Raw genomic sequence first — 24,094 nt, 5'->3', positions numbered from 1 at the left:
ATTCCCATTTTTGGCAGAATAAATTTATTTGTGGTTGTAGGACTGAAGTACCCATTTTTTTCTAGCTCCTGGCCTAGGGCTACTTTCAGCTTTTAGAGACCCTTCTCACATTCTAGAAGCTGGTCTAGTCCTTACATATGGCCCCTCCATCTTAAAAGCCAGCAATAATGTGTCAGGTCCTTCTTGTGCTCCAAATCAAGCAAGAAGACAACTGCTTGCTTTTAAAGGGTGAATTTGTTTAGAATAGGTCCAAGCAATAGGATATATAGATGTAAACACACAAACATGAAGATATTCATCATAAGAAACTGTCTCACATGATTATGGGGGTTAGCAAGTCCAATTCTGCAGTGTGGGCCTGCAGTAGAGTTGATGATGCTATATCAGTATGAATGCCAGAAGCCTAGGAACCAAGAAGAGTCAGTGGTATGGATAAAGTCCAAAGGCAGTCTGCTGGATAATTCTCCTTTGTCCTGGAGGCCTGTCTTTTCATTCTAGTCAGACTTTCAACTGATTGGACAAGGCCCACCCATATTATGGAGGATAATCTGCTTTACTCAAAATTCACTGATTGAAATGTTAATCTCATCCAAACACCCCCTCTAAGTTGACACATAATATTAATTACCACAAGTAGTAACCTTAACTTTATCTGTTTAATCTCTTTTGCCATGTTACATGATATAATCATTGCTGTGATATCTTATCATATCATACCATATATACACTCTCAGGAATTAGAACAGAAAATCTTGGTGGGCCATTTTAGGATTCTACCTACTATATGATTTAAAGTTCTTGTCTGTTCATTATAACTAACCCACGTTATCTCAATTCTATTTATATTGACTGCTTTTTCTATTGATCTTTGATCACATTTCCTGTTATTTCATGTATAGTTACTTTTCACTATAACCTGGATAGTATGTATGATAAGGTGTAGAGACTCTGAATTCTATTATCTTCTCTGAACATATGTTTTGTTTTGTTTTGCTTCTAGTATGAAATTAAATTACTGACTGTCACCTTGAACTTATGGAAGTTCAGTATTAAGCTTTTTTTTTAGGACTGCTCCTTTAGTCCTGCAGTATAGTCTTACTTTTAAGGTGTGGGAACTCTGAGTCTTAAATAATAAATCTGAAATGCTAACCATGTCCCTTCTAATGTTTTGGGGCTCACACTCCATATTTTGTCTCTCCTACAGCTTAGAGTTTTAGCCTTCCAGTGATTACCTTCTTTTTTTCTTTTCTTAATATTTATTTATTTATTTGGCTGCATTGGGTCTTAGTTGAGGCATGCAGGATCTTTGTTGTGGCATGCAGGATCTTTCATTGCAGAACACAGGCTTCTCTCTAGTTACGGCGTGCAGGCTCAGTAGTTTTGGCACATGGGCTCTCTAGTTGTGGTATGTGGGCTCCAGAGCACACAGGCTCAGTAGTTGCAGCATGTGGGCTTTCGAGTTGTGGAGCACAGGCTCTAGAGTGTGCGGGCTCAGTAGCTGTGGTGCGTGGGCTTCTAGTTGTGGTGCACAGGCTCCAGAGCATGCATGCTCAGTAGTTGTGGCACACGGGCTCTCTAATTGTGGCACGCAGGCTCTAGAGCACACGGGCTTAGTTGCCCTGTGGCATGTGGGACCTTAGTTCCCTGACCAGGGATTGAACCCACGTCCCCTGCATTGGAAGGTGGATTCTTAACCACTGGACCACCAGGGAAGTCCCCCAGTGGTTACCTTCTGATGGGCTTCTTGAAGTCTGTCTTTTACATGTGTAAGTCAGGATTCATTTAAGGATTTAAAGAGACTTGTTTGGAAATTGTGGAATTGCTCCTTTCGGGTGGCTTCTTTCTTTACAGGATTTCCTTTCTCAATTTCCAGTCAATCTGGCAGCTGAGAACTCTATCTTCTAACATCTTAAATTACTAAGACTGCAACTTTCTGCTTGATTTCTAGTCAATTTGTGTCCCAGGGACTGAGAATTTCACTCAAATTTAAAGCATTTTAAGAATTTCACTTTGTACATTTCCCTTTTTTTTCAAAGGGCTGCATTTACTCAAATATCTATCTAATTTTCTTTCTCTTCCAGTGCTTTCCTTTTAGTGATTTTCTATTTCCTTCCTTCAAATAGTTAAATTTTATCTGTTTACTCATTTAATATATTTTGTCCAGAGGTTATAATTTCTCTCTGTGAGAAGATTTGTCTGATAGCAGGTGATACTGAGCTGTGTTGTTATTACTGATAGCAACCTCCTATAGACATTCTATTTAAAATGCTAACAAATATTTAGATTATTATGATAATAATAGAAATAATCATAACTCTTGAACTGTGGTTTATCCCTAAATTTGGAAATTCATTTAATTTTGTTGAATTTTGTACATAAACTATACACACACATAAACTTGCATATGTATTCATATATACATATGCATACATACACACACACCTCTTTAGTAGAAATGGAATGTCATACAACTGTACTTGGAGGAAGTACTGAAATTATTATATGCCATTCAATTACCTCTATTCAAAATAAGTACAGTTGGTCCTTGCCTAATCATGTGTTTTAAACTATTCAAATTGTTTGTTCCTTTATGATCTAATTCAATTTCTGTCTGCTAAATAAAGAATAATTCAACAACTGTTAACACTCCTGATATTTAAAATATGATTTAGCACTACTTTTCATACTGGCTTAGCTTTCTCACTCTTTGAGTCATATATTACTCATACTACCTCAACTTGAGAGCATACCTCTTCATGATAAGTACAAAGTTAAAGGCTATTTTTTAAACGGTTCATAAAGGAATTAAAAGAGGTTAAGATTTATTCTCAAACAGATATAAGTTGCAGTTCTGGCTTAACGCTTGGCTTTGTAACTTTGACACATTTTCTAACTTTTCTGGTCTCAGTTTCCCCTTCTGAAAAACATACTTGAGAGTGTTCTGCAGATTGTAAGTTGGTCTATCTATGTTATTATTTTTCTAGGATCATGTATTAATGTTGCAAACATACTTTTCTTTCAATAATCTTTGCTGATTGAGTGATAATTCTATTCTCAGTGTGTTGTGAATGCCAAAAGCTAAAAAGATTTGTGTGCTTCTATTTATCGCAACACTTTCGAACAACAAAGAGTCACACTTTTTGAATAATATTCCTAAATGATATACCCCTGATATCAACAATAAAGATTGCATAGCTATTTTAAGACCTGCACAGGAAACCAAACTGGATATATCTCTGTGGCTGAAAAATTTCAATGTGAAATGAGTAGGATGGTGAGAAACAGAATTTCTAAAACTTTAAATTTGATCTGAAATTACACCAGCCTTTATCAGTTTTTTACTTTACCTCATATATATGGAAATGTTTGCCTTTTAGTAAGCAGTTTGAGCACTAGAAAATTTAGAAATTTTCCCTTAGGAAAATTTTGCCTGGAAGTGGGAAAGAGAAAAACAGTCTTCTTTTTTTTTCCAAAACAACAATTATTATGCAAATTGTTTAAATTGTAAAATCTCTAACTATAATAATTAAAGTCAGAGAAAATGAAATGGTGCCATGATAAATAAGCTTATATATGATACACTTTATCCCTAGACTCTGGCTTACCCAGCAACTGAAAAGTGAAATAATTTGCACAAATGCCATATTACATTTAGCTTATGATTTAGATGAGAAGTTTCAAACATTCAATTGATTTAGTTATGTTGTCATAATATCCTCCTATATTTTACCATAGCTCTCTGTTAATTGCAGCCTTCTTATTGATCTTTTTTAGGTGAAAACAAATCTGGAAAAATGTGTAGGCCATATCTTGACAATTATGGAAAGATAAAACAGATTTTTCATAATCATGTTTGTGCTTACTGAAATGGTATAATGAAATTATATTTTTTGGATTAGTGCATCTGTAATTCTGTGAAATTCTAATCAAACACAGAGATTTGCAAGCATTCAGAATATAACTAAATGAAAACTTCAGGGAGATATACTAGGTTTCGATCAATGCATTCATAACTATTAAAAAACATGTAGGGGAAAATTGATAACGTTAGAACACATTTTAATTTGAAATCATTAAATATAGAAACTTTCCCTCTATTTTCATTTTAAAGAAAAAGTATATTTTGTTACTGAACATAAAAAATTGACTGAATATTTTTCTTGTCTTTTTTCTTTGTTCGCATTTTTCTTTTCTCTAAGCTCAGAAAGAGCTTAGTGGATTTTTCTAAGGAAGATAACGATGACAGTGATGATGATGGCGATAAATACGATTTTTATCAGTTAGTTTATTTGAAGAGTGCTACATTATACTATGGTATAAGTGGGAAACAATGTAAAGGACTGTTTTTCTTTTGTCGTTATTCTTTGGACAATAGATTACTGATGTTGCATTTGAAAACACATAAGCTGAGTTTTAATCTTTGGTTCTATATACAGGCAATTTTCTTTCACATTTTGTGTGTGCTGAAAATGGATTTACATACTTCCTTTTTATTTCCACTAATTACCTAATTCTGAGTATAATTTAACTCTTAATTTTTACGGTACGTGGGCCTCTCACTGTTGTGGCCTCTCCCGTTGCGGAGCACAGGCTCCGGACGCGCAGGCTCAGAGGCCATGGCTCACGGGCCCAGCCGTTCCGCGGCATGTGGGATCCTCCCGGACCGGGACACGAACCCATGTCCCCTGCATCAGCAGGCGGACTCTCAACCACTGCGCCACCAGGGAAGCCCCTGACTCATAATTTTTAAAACAAGGCTATGAAGTAGGGACTATTATATTCTGCAATTTTATGGATGGGAAAAATGAGTTGCCGAAAAGATAAATAACTTTCTTAGCATCTTATAGCTGGTTGATACAAAGCAAATATTTGGACTCTGGAATTTTGGCTGCTGGATCCATGTCTTTAACCATTTAATTATGCTTCCTAAGAGTAAGTGGTCCTTTCATGGACAGGAGCTCCAAAAGTGCAGGTTGCTAAGCATGAACAGACAGGAAGCTGAATGTTGAAATGGCCATGATGTGTGGGATTGAAGAATCTCTTGCTTTCCTTTTTCATTAGGCTCTGGGAGACTTTAGGCTGCTAAAGTGATTGAAAGAAAATAATGTTATTTGATCCTTTCTATGTGTTTATGTGTGCCTAAAACTCCTAACCACCAGGATAGACAGATACATGGCTAATTTTTTTTAACCTGGTATGTCCCTAGTTAAAGTGAAAATATATATACAGTTTACATAATGAAGAAGGAAAAAGAAAGGGAAAATGCATTAACAATACATTCAACTGAAGAATAAGAAAGACATTTTTGGATAGGGTGGATTAAGAGTGTAATTGAGGTCATATAGGAATAGCTATGGAGTATGAGGGTAGTTCATGGAAGAGAGAGAAAATAGTAGTTTAAGAATCATTTCTGTGAACTATAGGTTTAGTTTAGTTTTAATACATATATTTAAAAGCATAGAATTGTTGATAAATTATTTTGTATCTTAGAAATACACTCTGATTTTGAACTGCATGAGGAAAGCACACATACACACACATGTGCACACACACACTGAGAGCCAGGTATGGCTATCCTCTCTCGAAAAACCCCTATTTCTGCTTTAAGCCAACACTGGAGTGTACATCTTTAGCATTTTCCTAAATGAAACCCATTGTACATGTCATTATTGAAAAATGTTGATTTGAGTGAATGTGTTGCTGGGTATCTGGGAATGGAGTGTTACTACACAAGAGAGCATTTCCTATCTAAAATCTCATTAGACATCCACTTCGTACCAGCTCTGCCTAGGGAGTCTTCCTCCAAAGAGATTTAAATGGGAGTTCTTACCTATATTTTTTTTTTTTTTTTTTTTTTGCCGTACTCGGGCCTCTCACTGTTGTGGCCTCTCCCGTTGCGGAGCACAGGCTCTGGACGCGCAGGCTCAGCGGCCATGGCTCACGGGCCTAGCCGCTCCGCGGCATGTGGGATCCTCCCAGACCGGGACACGAACCCGTGTCCCCTGCATCGGCAGGCGGACTCTCAACCACTGCACCACCAGGGAAGCCCATTGCCTATTTTTTTTCTATACAATTTAGCTCATGCTCAGCTTCTTCAGACCTAGTTCCCAGTTGAACCACCATATTAGAAGCCTCTCTGAACTAGTTTACAATGATAATCATCCAACAAAATTCGCTCCCTCCCTGGAAGGAAGTGCATTACTAACCATTAAAAATATTAAATTTGGCAATATTGATACGTAAACATAAATTGAATATATAGTAAATATATAAAATTATTTTTCAAGGAAATATATATGAATATAGTATTCTTAAATCTAAATAATTTAATCATGGATATTTAAGGGTTTTTCCTCCAAGAATTCTAAGAAGCAAACTGTTATGGTTATATTCTTTTAATTAAATCTTTAATTTTATTTAAATGAAATAATGATTTCAGATAGGTCTACCTATCCTTCATAAAATGAAGCAAATCTAAAATCCTTTTAACATACTAATGGTAACTCATTTTCATTGATTAAAGTTACATTTGATTTACTGATAGCTAATATTCATGTCATCATTTTTGAAATCAGAAATAAAATTATGTGTGTACGTGTTCTCAAAGAATAATATACTAGGTTTTATTTTCAGAGATTTTTGAAATGAACTTGAAGATATTTTAAAGTAAGCCAAAATATTAGAAAGGTTTTGCTGTATTCCACTGAAGCAGTTGATTTTCAGGAAGACTGATTGAGATTAGCAAGCATATTCTGAAAGCAGCACTGTTTTGCACTGATGAGGAAGATTGCCGGGCTCATTCCCATAAAACTTTTAATGATTCAAATATGTTGTCAGGCTGTCGTAATTTTTTAAGTTGTATTTTACTGTGGTAAGAACACTTAACATAAGATCTACACTCAACAAATTTTTAAGTGTGTAATACACTATTGTTGACTATAGGTACAATGTAGTACGGCAGATCTCTAGAGCTTATTCATTTTGCAAAACTGGAACTTTATTCCTGTTGAATAGAAACCCCCCATTTCTCCCTCCTCTTGCCTCTGGCAACCACCATTCTATATGTACTTCTATGTATTTGGCTATTCTAGATACCTCAGATAAGTACTTATCTTTCTGTGACAGACTTATTTCACTTAGCATAGCGTCCTCCAGGTTCATCTATGGTGGCACATTTTGCAGAATTTTTTTCTTTTTAAAGTCATAATAATATTCCATTGTACCTTTATACCATTTTTATTGGTATCCATTCATCTGTTGATGGACATTTAGGTTGTTTCTACTTCTTAGCTATGGTGCATAGTGATGGAATGTGGGGATGCTGATATCTTTTTGATATCCTGATTTCAATTCTTTTGAATATATACCCGGAAGTGGGATTGTTGGCTCATATGGTACTCTTTTAATTTTATGAGGAACCTCCATACTATTTGCCATAGCAGCTGTTGTATTTTTAAAGCATTAAAATTGCAGAAATAGTACAAATTGAGATAGGGACATTTTTTTCCCTTCATTTTATAGATGAGGAAACAGAGGTAGAGGAAGTTTAAGTCACTTGCACAATGTCAAACACCCACTGAGTGACAGAGCCCTAAAGCTAAGAACTACTGCACACATCCTCTAATGTAAGGTAGTATGGTGAAACATTTCACCTGTTTTCCCATCGATAAGATAAACTCTAATCACCACCATTGTATTGCTATCATTGATCCCAAGATGAGAGAAAAAAGAGACATGGAAAAATAACATACAGGATTCTGCATAATGTAGTTAGCTTTCCAGATATACTGAGATTAATATCTTATCTCCCAAACAAACATATCTCAGTTCAGACATTATCAATTAAGCACCAAAGACACATATAAATGCTTCAATCAAAATAGGCCTTTCTAAATGAAACCATGCTTAGTCCACCAGACAGACCCAATCAGTGTCTACATTAAATCAAAATTTGTGTAACTCAGGACTAAAATCCTGTGGAGTTTTTTCAAAAGCTGTTAAAAATATTATTTAACATTTTGAAAAAAAAAAGTTGACTGCTTTTTTAAAAATTTCAAGTAGTTGTTGTGTTCTTTGGTTGATACAGCCCCACATATAAAAGCTGGTATATTTTAAAGCAGCAAAACATAGCTATATATAGCATTACATTTTCTACATATTGTGTTATTTTATATAATCTCTTCAGTCCCTTAAAAGTGTTATTGAGTAAGTGGTTGTTTGGCAGTTTTACATTTATAATTGACCAGTAATGAAAATTTAAATAAGAGAAAAAATATAAAATGTTGTCAGATGGTGATCAATTTATAGTGGAATTTTTCCATGTAAAGTTCTATAAATGAAACAATATTTGGAAGAGTTATCCTAGAAGAAATTTTTCCTGAGTGCATGCATATGGAGCGTTTTCCAAATTGCCTTTGTTAAAACTTTACTCAGAACAAATATTTAAAAATTTTATTGGTATTAACCCTTCAGAAAATGAGTAAGACTTTTATTATGACAATAATATTGAGTACACAAACACCTAGAAATAACTCTATGCTTGAATATGGGTCTGCTATAAGAATATGGTACTGAATAATAATTTCATGTAAGTCTCTTTAATTCCTAACTTTGTGTGGGTTTTAAAAACTGAAACATAGGGAAAACAAACAAACAAACAAAAACAAACATTCCCAAGCTTGAACTAATAATCTCCCACAGGTCTTAATTATAGTTCCTACCTTCATTCACTCCAACACATTAGAAACTTTCAGAACCTAGATTTAGATGAGGTTTCTTAGGAAAGCAGTGCAAGTAAAGAAACTAGAATCAAACACCCTTGGCCACTTTCCAGTTTATACATGAAAAATAGAGGCCACTGGCCTCTTAAACACTTTGTTTTTGTTGTTTGTGAGTTTGCTTTTTTTGGAAAAAAAAAAAGATATATTACCTTAAGATAAAACTCTGTACTTTTTTTGTTTCTTTATGGACTTATTATTCTATGCCATACTGTACTTTTTGTAGATAAAAATATAAAAACTTCTTTAGGGAATTGAAACATACCCTGCACCAAAAATAATATTTCAAAACTCTATTTCAGGGAAAAATTATCATGATGAAAGCTTCTTTCTAGTCTACATTGACCCATGTGCCTTAACCTTTGTCAGGTAAGTTACAGCCTACAGAGCCACAATAATTCTACAGAGTACATAAAAACTGGTTTTCCAATTGGTGAGGTCACATTAAATCAAAACACAAACGCCGAGGTCATTGGTTTGATTTCTACTGTCCTATTAATTCCATCCATCAGCCATAGTTTGGTACCCTAACCTTGGAAAGTGAGCTTGAAAACATGAATATTTATTTTCTTAGATTTTGGGAATGAGGTAAACGTTAAGTGTGCAAATAGATCACCAGTCTTTTATGTAAAATAACGATAGAGATAAAACTGCAAAGTCTACAAAGGGGGTTGATGAGGAGTATCACTCAAAGGACTCTACATAAGAGTGCGTTATTGTCACACACACGTGCTCTTGAAGATTTAATCCTCTGCTTCAAACATGCAACTCCAAGCTGGCAAGTGCCTTAGACCCAAAGGTCATGTGATTTAGTGTGCTTCTAATTCTGTGGTAGCATGCACAAGAATAAATAAGTGCTTAAGTATCCAGTCGTTTGACAGGTCTTGACTTTGCTAAAAATCAGCATTTTAGTCTCATGCAAGAATTAATATTTTTCTGACACCTCTTACTCAACTCTCGAACAATGATTTTGGAGAGGCTCACTCCCAAGTTTGCCACTCGACCTATGGTTTTATGAATTAGTGAGTTAGTTAACAATTAATATGTTACAAAAGAGGTCATATAATGTAGTCAAAGAATAAAAGTTAAAAGAAAAAGTCATCATGCAGGAAATCAGAGAATATTTAAATAGCACAATTAGTCCATTCTCAAAAGACATCAGAAAAATTTTGTTGAGTTAAAGTGATAGACAAATACTAAGATAAAAACCGGTGGTCTGACTTATAATTAAAAGACCTTATAACAAATGTATGGAATAAATTAAAATTAGTAACTTTGTGATTTAATTTGGTGAAAAAAAAAGGCCTATACAGAACAATCATTAATTAAACATTTGGAAAGCAAACCTGGACATTTTAATTTTGACATCACTAAATTTTATTTGCAGGAAAAGGAAAAAAAAATTCTGTTGACTAACAATTATCTTAAGGTGGATGACATTGTGGTCTGCCTTGCATGACTGTTGATCACATCTCACATTAATTTTTAAAAAACAATCAGATTAATGAAAGCTATTCTGGGTTGGTATATTTTTAGATTATTTCAATAAATTAGCAGAATAGTAACTTAATTCTACTATTTTTAAAATTCTGAATTTTGTAGAATATCTATGTTTTATCCTGAAACAGAAAGAGGTATTATTTTTGGTATAAATTATATTTTTATATTTAGACATAAATTAGTGAACATATTTTATTATTATGTTATTAATTCAGTACATAGGTCATGACTCAGCTGGTACTAATATTTATTATAAACTATTTGTTATTTAATAGAATATTCTTTTTTTCCATCTATGTGTTGCTCTTCACACTATATACTTATAAGAATTCACCCACATGTGTATGCCTACATGACATCATCAAAGTTCAGTGAATATAGGAACACATATAAGCCTGAAGAAGGCTCACATGCCCAGGTAGGGAAGAATATATATATATATTTTTTCTTTAAGAATATCTAAACTCTTGGTAATACTTCAGATACTTGATGATAATCTACAAAATATATAATCAAAATAATTTCATTACCTGTCATTAAAATTATTTTCTCAACTGATGATTTAATGGGTGTTTATGTTGATCAGTAAATGTTTAAAAATACTACTTTGCTAAAATATAGTGAGAGATATGCACATTTCAGTTACATTAAAGTAAATCTTATTTTGTGTACAATTTTTAATTTCATATCTACATGTTTAGGTACTTCATATGGGTCTGGAGAGAGTTTATTATTGAGATCTACTTTTCAACAATTGGCAATTCTTGTAGATGTTTTAATTAAATACAAATTACTTTCAACTTTATTCTTCTTAATTCACTGTTTAATATTAAGTATACAAATCTATGCCTACCATTCCTAGTACAATGTTTTTGTAATATATGATGCTGACATTTTTGAATTCATGAAAATGATAGTAGTTATTTTTAATGTGTGAAACCTATCACCTAATAGAACAAAAGTGCTCATTCCCACATCCTAGCACCTGGGAACCAATTGCAATGGCTAAGAAAATCAAAGAGTAGAACTTTGTAATTGTGAAATTTCATCTCAATGAATTTGCATATACCTTCAAAATATCATTTTTATTTCGATTTTCAAATTAGGTTTTATCTAGAAAATACTCAAATGAAAAATGTATAATTTTCAGGATGGTTAGGAAGATAGGTAAGCAAAAAACACTGAAGCTATGAATTTTCAGGTGAGCAACACAGAAGTGGTGCATCCAGCATGAAAATATTAATGGTCTCTTCTAAAGTATTATTTATTCTGAAAATTTTAAATTAATGAATACTGAGCAAATAACTGAGCAATAATAGTCATGTGTGATATTGAAGGCAGAGAAAAAGACAGGTGAATACAACATATGTGAGGCGTGGAGAAGAAATGTTTAAAAATCACAAAACAGACAACCAAACCAATACTTTGGTTGGTTCCAAATCTACTTTTCCCTCAGTTCTCATCTCAGGATGGCAATTCTATTTGGCAGCCAGAGTCATCCCTCTCTTATTTTTCCTAACACTAATATGTAATTCATCATCAAGTCCTATCATATTTATCTTTATAGTATATACAAAATATAACTGTTCCTCCATGATATCATCATCTTCTACTTGAACATCATTGAAGTCTCTTTTTTGATCTCTCAGCTTGACCAGTCCTACTCTTCCCTTTCCTTCAGTCTGTTCTCCATGGTGTGATCAAAATGACCCATTTTAAAATCTAAATCAGATGATGCTTTTCCTCTGCCCCAAACCTGCAAAAGCTCCCTATCTCAGTTAGAATAAAATGCCTGGATGTAACCAGCCCCACAAGGCTGACTCCTTGATGCCAGCACTCATCTCATTACAGAATTATTTACTTTCAATTTACTGCTTTTCAGTCCTGATGGTCTCTATGCTATTCTTCAAATAACTGAGCAAGTTTCTGCCTCTGGGCATTTGCATTTGCTGTTCCCTCTGCCTAGTGAGTTCTTCCCACATGTAGGCAGATGGCTGGTTTCGCTTCATTCACTTCTGCTCAAGCATCACATCATCAAAGACTCCTTTTCTAACAGTGTTGTGCGAAAAGGCATATACTTACCAATCTCTCTCGATCTCCTGTATTAGGTTTCTATTTCTCCTAGAACTAAGTACCTCAAATTTGGTGACTTAAATGACATAAATTTATTATCTTACAGTTCTGTAGGTTAGCATTCCCACACAAGTCTCACTAGACTAAAATCAAGATGTCAACAAGCTTTGTGTTCCTTTCTCTCTAGGATAGACTCTGTTCTCCTGTGTTTTCTAGCTTCCAGAGACTGACCACATTCCTTGGCTCCTCCGTCCTCTCATACCACCGTCTCACTGATTCCCTTCTATTTTCACATCGCTTTTTGAGATGAGAAACGTTCTCTGCTTTTAAAGGTTCGTGAAATTATATTAAGCCTGCCAGAATCATACAGGATAAATATTTCATTTCAAGATCTTTAACTTAAACATATCTGCAAAGTCCCTTTTACTATGTAAGGTAATATATTCACAAATATCAAATATTGGATTGTGGACATCTTCGGGTGCCATTCTTTTGTCTACCGTCTCTCTTTACCCGCTTTATTTTTACCTATAGCACTTATCACCATCTTTGGCATTAGTATATGCTTGTTTATTTGCTTACTTTCTTTCTCCCCTTACTTGAATGCAAGTTTCTTGAGATGAACCTTTCTATATTTTCTTTACTGCTCTATCCCTAAGTCCTAGAATAGTCCCTGGGATATTAGAGGCATTACAGAAATATTTGTTCAATGAATAAATAAGTCAGGTGCATTTAATAACTAAAATAGATACTTATGAGCAGGAATAGTAGATTTGATTTTGAAATTAAGAAATATTACTAAACAAATCTGTGATTTCATTTGAATATAAGAACAGAATTTGCAGGTATAGTGAAATAATATGTCTTACGTTTTCATCATAGCCGTCTGTCAGCAAAGGACCACTTCTTCCATGACCATCCAAGGAGTGGTAGGTTAAGTATATAAAAATGAACAAATCTCATATTGAAAGTTTGTTATCAGAAGACACTTTAATTCTGTAAAAAAAACAAAACACACAATAGCATATTAACTGCTAAGCTAGATGGTACCCCGAAGATTCCAAAGTGGGTAGGTGGTAGGGTCACTGGAGAAAACAATGAAGTCTAAACATTTCGTACGAAGAGTACTGCACATCAATGTCTTTTCTTTGAAAAGTGTTAACACATATTAAAATAATTATCATCTGAAGTTATTCCCTTTGGCTATGGTCATAAATCTATCTCAAATTTTATCATTTAACTTTTGATTACATTTTATTTTTTGAGGAATTGCATATAAACAATGTTATATTTTTGAGGGATTGCTTGTAAACAAAAACTACATATTTATTTCTATGGACTTCAAAAATGGGGGCTTGTAATCTTATTTGCACTGTACATGGTAAGCTAATAAGAACACAGAGGATAAAAGGTAATAATATTGTAAGAAAGATTTTCAAAGCTCTAATAATTGATATCTGGAATGTATTTCTCTTTATGATATCAAATAGCCATTTATATGTGACTGTATATTGTGCTAAATTTGAATACATCCACATTATGTATGGTTCACCTAGCTGTTTCAATACTGCTAATATAATAAAGATTTAAACTTTTTACCTGCATGTGGTTATCAATTTCATAAATATTTTAGTGGCTTCTATTTATGTATAATTTTCTCCCTTAACAACAAAAGAAAAGGAGAATTAATTAAAGGACAATATATTGATCAGAGAGACAAAGACAGAGATACTTAAGAATGTACGTAGAATTTTAATATTAAAAGCTAGGATTAAACCGTTATTTTAGCTTAGTCCACTTTATCCTACATCCTGGTTTAATGAGGGGGAACAGCCCACTGTTGTGGTGACAACCACCTGTTCCAAGCTAGGACCAGAAACCTCCAGTGATGAAGCCAAGCTTGGAGGCCTCCCTATCCTAGGGCTTTGATTCAAACTCAGTTCTTTCCCACTTCTGGGTCCCTGCATATGCTCCTCAGTTCAGGTCTTCTCTCCTTGCTGCTGTCCTCTCCCAACCCCAGTGTAAGATATAGGAGCTGAAAACATCTAGATTGATTAATATTGGACTGACCAGGAACTTATTCAAGAAAATGTCAATAGGTCTGGACGACTTACGAAGGGGGATGTTTGCGAGAGAGAGGAAAAGGCAGCTCAGGATTAAGATACAGGAAGGAATTCTTTTTGATAAATAAAAAAAAGTAATAATGTTTAAACATACTTTGTTGATTATGATACTATAAGTCTCATGTCTGTACAAACACTTTAAAACTTTTTGGGTTATTATGATGCTATTAGATATGAGTTAATGTTGAAAGTCACGGATAGTTCTGCATCATAAATCTTCCCCCCGTTTTGGAATTCTATGTTTAGCACTACTTATTTTGTTAAATGATGTTGTTCTCTTGTTTTTCTTAAATACTGATTATTTCATTTGTACTTTTCAGAAAAGCCCTTTTACTATACTAGAATGATGACAAATAACAAAAATAAAGTTGATATAGAACACACTTAAAAAATTTCCACTCCTGGAGCAGTATTTACAGAAACCAACTAAGGAATTTCACAAGTGCTCATTCTTTTGCTTTGATTTATTTTGTTTCTTAAATTTATTTATTTTTGTCTGCATTGGGTCTTCACTGCTGCGTGCGGGCTTTCTCTAGTTGCGGTGAGTGGGGGCTACTTGTCTCTGTGGTGCTCCGGCTTCTCCTTACGGTGGCTTCTCTTGTTGTGGAGCACGGGCTCTAGGTGCGCAGGCTTCAGTAGCTGTGGCACGTGGGCTCAGTAGTTGTAGTGCACAGGCTTAGGTGCTCCATGGCATGTGGGATCTTCCTGGACCGGGCTCGAACCCATGTCCCCTGCATTGACAGGCAGATTCTTAACCACTGCACCACCAGGGAAATCCCTATTTCTTAATTTAATATTTAAACTAGGCAGTAATTGAATTGCTAATAATTTTAACAAATCACCTAGAAATTGCTTTTGATTTTGTATTTTTTGCAAAGAATTTGAATCATTTGCATTAATTAAGTTAGGATAAAAAATGCAAAATGTTAAGCAACTGTACTTAGCTTGAGATCTTGTATCTAGCTGAATAGCTGCAGTATCAGTTAAATGAAGAAATTTATGAAATATAAACCTTTATCTAAAAATAAAACTCTTCTCTTGAGGGTGCATTTATTTTGGCCCTTGGTCTAACTGTCGGCTGTATCAGATTGTGTTTAAAGAAATCTAAATACTTGATAAATCTTGGTGACTTTTCAGCCAAAGGATATCTTGATGCAGGGACCATGATATCAAAATTAAATAAATCTTTACATAAAATTAAACAATGGTGTAGTCACTATATAAATGACTTGCACCAACAGATTTTTTTTCTCCATGATTTTCTTAAAATACATGTGGTTCAATAGGTGTTTTGCTTTTGTTTTTGTGTTGTTTTGCTTTTGTTTTTGATTTGTTTTGCTTGTGCTGAAAAGTGGTTGAAAAGTTGGCAAAGGTTAAAGTACTTTTGCACGGGCTACATTGTAGGAGTTGAAGTGTGTTTTGCTCTATTTCAATGACCTATATAGCATGAGCAAGATGTTCTTAGGGCAACAAAAAGGATACATATATGCATAATATGTCTGGTAAATTAGGAATCCATTGTTGTAGTGGTTACATATATCTGCAGTAAGGAAACTACTTTGGCCAATTAGGTGCTAGGAGGGCATGATTTAAGTGTTACCAGGCAACACACACAATGATTTCTTCTAACGGTCACTGGAGTAAAGGGCATTCCATCATGTTTCTAATTTTACCTCAAGCCTCAACCTCATCTAGGAAACTTCTTTGACCCTCTTCCTAGCCCCTCCCCAGTTAGGTCAAGACCCTTATGAGATGCAATAGAATGGTGTCTTCTTTCACAGTACTTATCATGGTGAATAATAATATAATCATTTATGAAATTAAATAATTATTCTTTTCTCCTACTAGAGAGTGAGCTCTGTGCAGTTGAGAGCTAAGTGAGCTATTGATTACATCACATCCCCAGTGATAAGCAAAATGTATGACGCATTGTAGCAGCTCAATAAGTAGCTGGAAAATGAATAACTGAATACAAGGATGAATGAAACTTTACCTACTGATATCATTGAGGCCTGATGCCAGTGACTTGACACTAGAGATCAGATGTTATAGAGTCAAGCCCAGCTTAACAGGAGTCAAATACACTTTATTGTCCTTGTTTACTATTGACAAATAGATTTATCGATGTGTTTGTTAAATGTCAACACTGATTACTGTTCAAAGACTCACCTATCATGGGAACTTTTCAGTCTATGAATGACATCATAATGCATTAGTATTATAAGTAGTTCAGCTACAAAATCATGGGTTCCAGAGCAAAATGAAAATGTGGAACCCGTTGTTCAAAAATTACTAAGAAACTCAAGACTGCACCAGCAGTACATTAAACCAGGAGTGGGCTCCTTCTGAGCATGGGGCCCTGTGTGACTACACAGGATGCAGGCCCACAAAGCCAGCCCTATCTATAAGGAAGAAGATATTTTCAGTTTCCTTTAGTTTTGGAATCTATGAAACTCCTCCTCCTTCCCCTGTTTCCTCTCCTCGTTTCATTACCTCTAGCTCTTCCATATTATCACATGAAGGATTACACAGGACTGAGCGTAATCCCAAGAGGGTATCGGATAGGAACAGACATTTGCATGCCAAGCAAGCTACCATCATCACTGGAGATTGTAAGAAAGGAGTTCAGAACCCCTCCTTCTTCTGTTTGTTCTCCTGGTAATTCTGGTGGGACTCTGTTTAATCAACATGCTGCCGGGATAGAGTATCATCACCAGGCATTTTCACTGCTGTCCTCCCTCTAACATGTTGACTGCTGAAATTAAAACCAAAACTGACATTTATAGGAGTTGTAACACTATATTTTGGAAGCTCGAGAGTAACTACTTCCACATTCATCACACACTTGGCAAATTCCCCCTTCTTTCCCTTCATTTACTTTCGTGTATCACTTGTCTTCATTTCTGTCTCTCTCATTAGACGGTTACGTCCTCATTTAGCCGGGATCATGATTATAGCTCTCCCCTACAATCTCATAAATAGCACAATGTTTTGCAGTGCTTCTGCATATAATATATATGTGTTAAAAATAATGAGTGACTGCATAAACAGTTCTCTCAATTGTAAATCGTGAGTTTTAAGTTGGGGTTTCTTCCTTTCCTAGATTGCTTTACAGCAACTGTAGGCCAGTGATTCTCAGATTTCAGCTCTCAGGATCAATTTGAGACATTTGAAAACACAGAGTGCTGACCACCCCCTTAGTTTCTGAGTCAGTAGGTCTGAGAAGATGAGAATCTGCATTGATAACAAGGTTTCAGAGGATGCTAATGTTGTTGGTCCATAGACTGCATTTGTGAACATTGTTCCACACATTTAAAGAAAACATTACTACTTTTCCTCCAGTTCTATTGAGATATAATTGACATACAGCACTGTCTAAGTTTAAGGTGTAGGGCATAATGATGTGATTTACATACATCATGAAATGATTAGCATATTAAGTCTGATGAACCTCCATCATCTCATGTAGATGCAAAATTAAAGAAAGAGAAAAAAGTATTTTTTCTTGTGATGAGAACACAGGATTTACTCTCTTAACTTTCATATATAACACAGAGCAGTGTTAATTATATTTATCATGTTATACATTACACATCCCTAATACTTATTTATCTTATAAATGAAAGTTTTTACAGAAAAAAAATATTCAGTGATACTTGCTAAAGCATGGTAAGGAAGTCTTTATTCAAAGGGGTCATCGAGATGGGTATAGGGACCACTGCAGTGGGGTCTGCGGTGGAGTAGAAAGGTTGGGCTTAACTCTGAATACAGCATGGGTAAGCGGGAATTATAGCCAAGGAGCAGGATGGGGCCAGTGGATGGAAAATTACTGATAGGAAACATCAGCGGTAAGGGGGGATTCTGGTTAAATTGACCTAATCAGACTCTTGCTAAAGGCAGAACAGAGTAATCAGACATCACCTGGGGGATGATAGAGCATGAGGAACTTGATCAAAAATTGAAGGTGATCAGATATTGAGGGTGGGGATTTTAATTAAATTGACTCAGCAGGATTCTTGCTAAAATTGAACAATGCAGAGTTGAACATGGAAGTCCAAATGTCAGGCCTAGTTGTAAAAGAGTTCAGGGGAGCCTGAGTAAAGTTTGATCAATGAGGGACTCTTTGTCACAGGCCACATATTTGGTTCTATAGGTTGAATGCCCAGTTATGTGCAGAATTTTCCTAAAGACTAGGGTGACCATATGCTGCAAATAGGTGAGTTTCCAGCTGACATTTCTCATTGGAACAACAAATAATAATCTGGGGAGACAATTTTCCATGTGTCTCTCTCAGATTTTTGTACTAAACTCCCTTTTCTTAGAGCTATCTCTTTAAAGACATCTGTATAGAAACACCCTTGAATGATGAGTTATTGTTTCCACCAGGGTAGAGGGATTTGCATGTTTTACAATAACGCAAACATAATATCTCCCTTTGGAGTTCAGGCAGTTTTGGTCACAATCCATTATATAAAAAGCAGTGCTGGGCTTCCCTGGTGGCGCAGTGGTTGAGAGTCCGCCTGCCGATGCAGGGGACATGGGTTCGTGCCCCGGTCTGGGAAGATCACACATGCCTGCCGCGGAGCGGCTGGGCCCGTGATCCATGGCCGCTGAGCCTGCGCGTCCGGAGCCTGTGCTCCGCAACGGGAGAGGCCACAACAGTGACAGACCAGCGTACCGCCAAAAAAAAAAAAAAAGCAGTGCTCCCTAACCTTGGTGTCCCTCAGTTACAATGCAAACCCACTGCCTGTGCAACATCCACCTGCCCATCTCAGGCATTGCCCAAATGAGATGTGGAGACCAAGAACATGGACACAGATATGATAGCCATGCTGCTTCCGTTGCCTTTAGTCTCTGACTTAGGAGTCTCACGTCTTCTGCCAACATCCATTAAGCTCCCAGCTAGTTTGATACCTTACGTGTAGGGTAAAATGTCACAAAATTAACATTTATTGACAAATAATAAGTGAAGGAAAGGAAGAGGAGGAATGAAATATTTTAAGAGAGAAGAAATAAAAAATAGTTGTGACTTTTCTAGTCTTAGATATTTAATTTATTTAAAAATATTGCCTTTTCTTAAAAAGATTCTAAGAATTCTCAGAATTCTTTTCAGAGTGATAATATTAATTAAAATGTTTTTACCACTCAGACCTAGTCTCTGTATTAACTGTACAACTTAAAATCTAACATAAAAGATTATATTTTTGTCCATTAAATGCAATTGCAAACACATTAGAATTATGATTTATTGTTTTCCACTTTTTTTATTTGAAAGATTTTCCTTTTATTCACTTTCTCAGGTATAAATTTAAGTCATAACCAAACAGTGGAAAATTCAGTCCTGATTACTTTCACTTCACCAGTGTTTCAAAATTTAAAATAAGCCACTATCCTTATTCAGGTAGAGATAGAAGCAGTCAGATTGAGTAAGAATTTACTTTTCAATCAACATGAGAATTATTCAATCTATTTTTTTCTGTCTCGCTAAGACAATAAGATTCAAGTTACTTGTAAATCTTTTCATGTGTCACCAAAAATTTTTACATTAAAAATAGTAGGAAAGAAGTCAAACAACATGATTTAGGTTTGATCTAAGGAAGAAAATGAGCCCTGACCTTTATACCTAAAGTACACAGAACATGGTGGCTTATAAAGAGGAGGGGGCAGGAGGGTCAAAATAAATTTAAGATCACATGTTCTTTCATTAACTCTTGATTGTTTTTCATAATAATTATATTTTTGGAAACATAACTGGCTATTTGATACTTTAATTTTTCCTGGCTCAAGGCTCCCTCGTCCCACTCCCAAACTGCATGATCAAAGAAATGTTGACGTATGGTTAAATAGTATTAGTAACAGAGGTTATCATTACAAACAGGTTGTAGTAAGAGTTCAGTTGCAGATAACAGAAACTACTCCAGCTACTTCAGGCAAAATAAATAAGTAAAATAATAATAATTATTATTATTTCATTTTGAGTGATAGATGGTAGTTTACAACATGAATAGAAAGAGAGGATTAGGTGACTATCATCAAGAGCACTTCTAGCCCCCAAAATCACACATCCATTTCTGTGATCCAAACAGCTGCCTCAGGTAAGGGTGACTGCAAAACCATGCTTCTTCAGCTATTATCCATGGGGCCAAAATAATGCCTCTCACCTTGCCTTTCTCTTTATTTAATTCAATTTCTAATTCTAATATGATGAGGACACCTAAAAAGTGGAATATGAATCACCCTACCCCCTCCCAGACCACTCACTGCCAGGAGAATGTACTTTAAAATTTTCCAGCCTCTAGAGTCTAGTAAGGCAGGCTGGTAGGAGATTAGAAAAAATGTGTCAAACAAACTATGCCAAATTATTTCTCTGCCATTGTATTTGTGGAGAGTGAAGCAGTGTAGACATTCTCTATTCTCATTTCATAACCATAGAGAACTAGATTTGATTAACTTCCTGTTATAGTGGAATTGATATAATCTCTAGTACCATTAAAAGAAACCCTGGATTTTTATTTTTCCTTAAAAAAATAAAAATAGAATTACCATATGACCCAGCAATCCCACTACTGGGCATATACCCAGAGAAAACCATAATTCAAAAAGAGTCATGTACCAAAATGTTCATTGCAGCTCTATTTACAGTAGCCAGGAGATGGAAACAACCTAAGTGCCCATCATCAGATGAATGGATAAAGAAGATGTGGTACATATATACAATGGAATATTACTCAGCCAAGAACAAGGAATGAAATTGGGTCATGTGTAGAGACATGGGTGGACATAGAGACTGTCATAGAGTGAAGTAAGTCAGAAAGAGAAAAATGAATAGCATATAAAACAAAAACAAATGTATGGACACGAAGGTAGGAAAGTGGCGGGGGTGGTGGTGGTGGTGGTGGGATGAACTGGGAGATTGGGATTGACATATATACGCTAATATGTATAAAATAGATAACTAATGAGAACCTGTTGTCTAAAAAAATAAAATAAAATTCAAAAAGAAAAGACAAGAAAAGAAAAAAATGCATGTGAAATTAACTTGCTTCTAAAAAAAAAAAAAAAAGAAAAAGGAACCCTGGAAAGATAGCTGAGAAGCTGTTGTTTTAAAACAAGTATGTAGCTGTTTAGCAGGTGACACCTTAAGGATTGATGCTTATTGTTTAGCAACAGTGAGACAACTTTTAGGCATATAATTCCACATGGAATGGAAGGTTGTTTTAGTTAACTGATTTTAACCAAATTGGGTCTTTTACATTTGCAATGAAGAGGGTCAGCCTTCAGAGGGTCCCTTATTATAATGACAGCATGCTCTTCAATTTCTTGAGTGTTTTATTACTATAGTAAGGCATTTTCTGTGCAATTTCACATTTAGTTTTTAAATTATGGAAATATATTTTTTAAAGTTTTCATCAGCTTTTACTTGCTTATAATGGTCGTGTGGCCTTTCCTTACATCGAGGGACACTTTTGTGAGGCGCTGACCCATTTGTCCCATTTATACAGAGTTTACTGTTCCTTTTTCTGACTTTCCATGGGGTAACATTTCCTAACATTCGTGACCATAGGGAAGCTTTACCTAATGCGCAGGACTAGTTTACGTAAGATTTCCAGAGAAAACAAAAGAAATAGAGAAATTTGCAGAATCCCAAGTTAAACCATGTATAGAGTGAAACAGACAAGGAACTGAAAAATGATATTGCTTAATAAAACAAAAATTATCAGAAGCTTTAATTTTTAGCCAACATTTCGTTTATACTTTAATTTTTATTACTAAAGCTTTTACTCAACAGGATACCATACGAGTCTCTCTTGCACAAGGAGGGCATTAAGAAAAATGGGATACATTTTAATGCACTCGTTCAAATTCTCTGTCTCTGTCTCTCTCATATCTGTATCTACACAGTCTGAATTTTAGGATACATGGATGTTTTGTTTACTATTTACTTAATACATATCTGATCATAAAACAGAAAATGCAATAACTGGTGATACCACTGTTTCATACTTCAAAGTTTTTAAATGCTAGTAAAATTTATATTGCATGGATACCATTCTGTAACATTATAACAAAATTTTAATTTTAAACAGAACAAAATTTTGTTTTTTCTCTTAAAATTAATAAAATATGCTGCTATATGATACATAGATATGGTGACACTACCGCTATTTTTATCCAATTCTGTCATCTTCTCTAATAGTATGAGTGGTTTTAGCTGGGCAAATACCTTTCCAGAGTAAATACTACATTTCCAAGCATCCCTTGAAACAATATGTGGCCAAGTGTCTCATTTCCAGCTAAGGAAACCATAGAAGATTCTAATGAAAGAGGGCATCCTTTCCTTCTTTATTTTATTCCTCTTTCTAGAAAGTGGATGTGGGGGTGATTGCTATTATATCATATATGTGAGTTCAACTCCTCAGGACTAGGAGAAAAAGAACCATCAAGAGAAAAGGAACCCAAGTTTCTGATGACTACACAGAGCACAGAAATCATATCAATTCCGAAATTTATGCAAGAGAAGAGTAAACTTCTATCTCGTTAAAGAAAACTGTTATCAGTATTTGGGGAATACATCATTGCAACATGTATTTTCATTAGTAAAACAGCATTTTACATATGAGATCAGCCTTTGGTTATTTTCTCAACTGGACCAATGGAAATGTAATATAAGCAACTCCTCATACTATGCAGCCATTTATTCTGAAACTAACAACAAACATACAAAAATAATTAATCTAGTAAAATGCCATCATACATGTATGCACCTGACCTGTTGCATTTAATTAAACACTATACAATTTATATATAGACTATGACATTCTATAATTTCTCTTGACAACCAACTTTAATATGTCAATGGCAGTATTATATTGAACACATACATACATCATATTAACACAAATATATTACAGAAAAAAATGGAATATTTATTTTTATCCGATTCTAAAGTTAAGGTCCTCTGTTCAAAAGCAAAAACAAAAAAACTATGGGTAAGTGAACTAGAGACAAGTGTAAGAATTCTTGCTCTATTATCACACAACTTTAGTAGGGTCATCACAATTTTCCAGATGCCCTCATCTGGAAAATTGTTTCAAAAGGCTCTTTTGAGAGTTTCCCTGGTAGCGCAGTGGTTGGGAGTCCGCCTGCCGATGCAGGGGACACGGATTCGTGCCCCGGTCCAGGAAGATACCACATGCCACGGAGCGGCTAGGCCTGTGAGCCATGGCCGCTGAGCCTGCACGTCCGGAGCCTGTGCTCCGCAACGGGAGAGGCCACAACAGTGAGAGGCCCGCGTACCGCAAAAAAAAAAAAAAGTCCCTTTTGGCTCTAAATATCATTTTGTTGAACCGAAATATTTGATATTTTAAAATATTAAACTAGCTGGTAACATTGGTCATATAATAACCTTGCGTATACTAAAACTTATTTGAAATCTAATTTAGGATCCCCACACCCTTTTTCTCCCCCAGATTGAGTTGTCCCATTATGCTGATTATATACGGGGTCTGCTGGGGTTAGAATAATAAAATAGTCTACCAGGAGGTAGTATGACATCTCAGAAACAGTACTAAACTGGAATTATGACTATACATAAGTATATATGTTATATATTTAATAAAC

The sequence above is a fragment of the Aethalodelphis obliquidens genome, unplaced genomic scaffold, assembly GCF_003676395.1.
Source record: "Aethalodelphis obliquidens isolate GAN/ISIS:26980383/991018 unplaced genomic scaffold, ASM367639v1 scaffold29, whole genome shotgun sequence".
Taxonomy (NCBI): domain Eukaryota; kingdom Metazoa; phylum Chordata; class Mammalia; order Artiodactyla; family Delphinidae; genus Aethalodelphis; species Aethalodelphis obliquidens.
Note: the sequence above shows the minus strand (reverse complement) of the source record.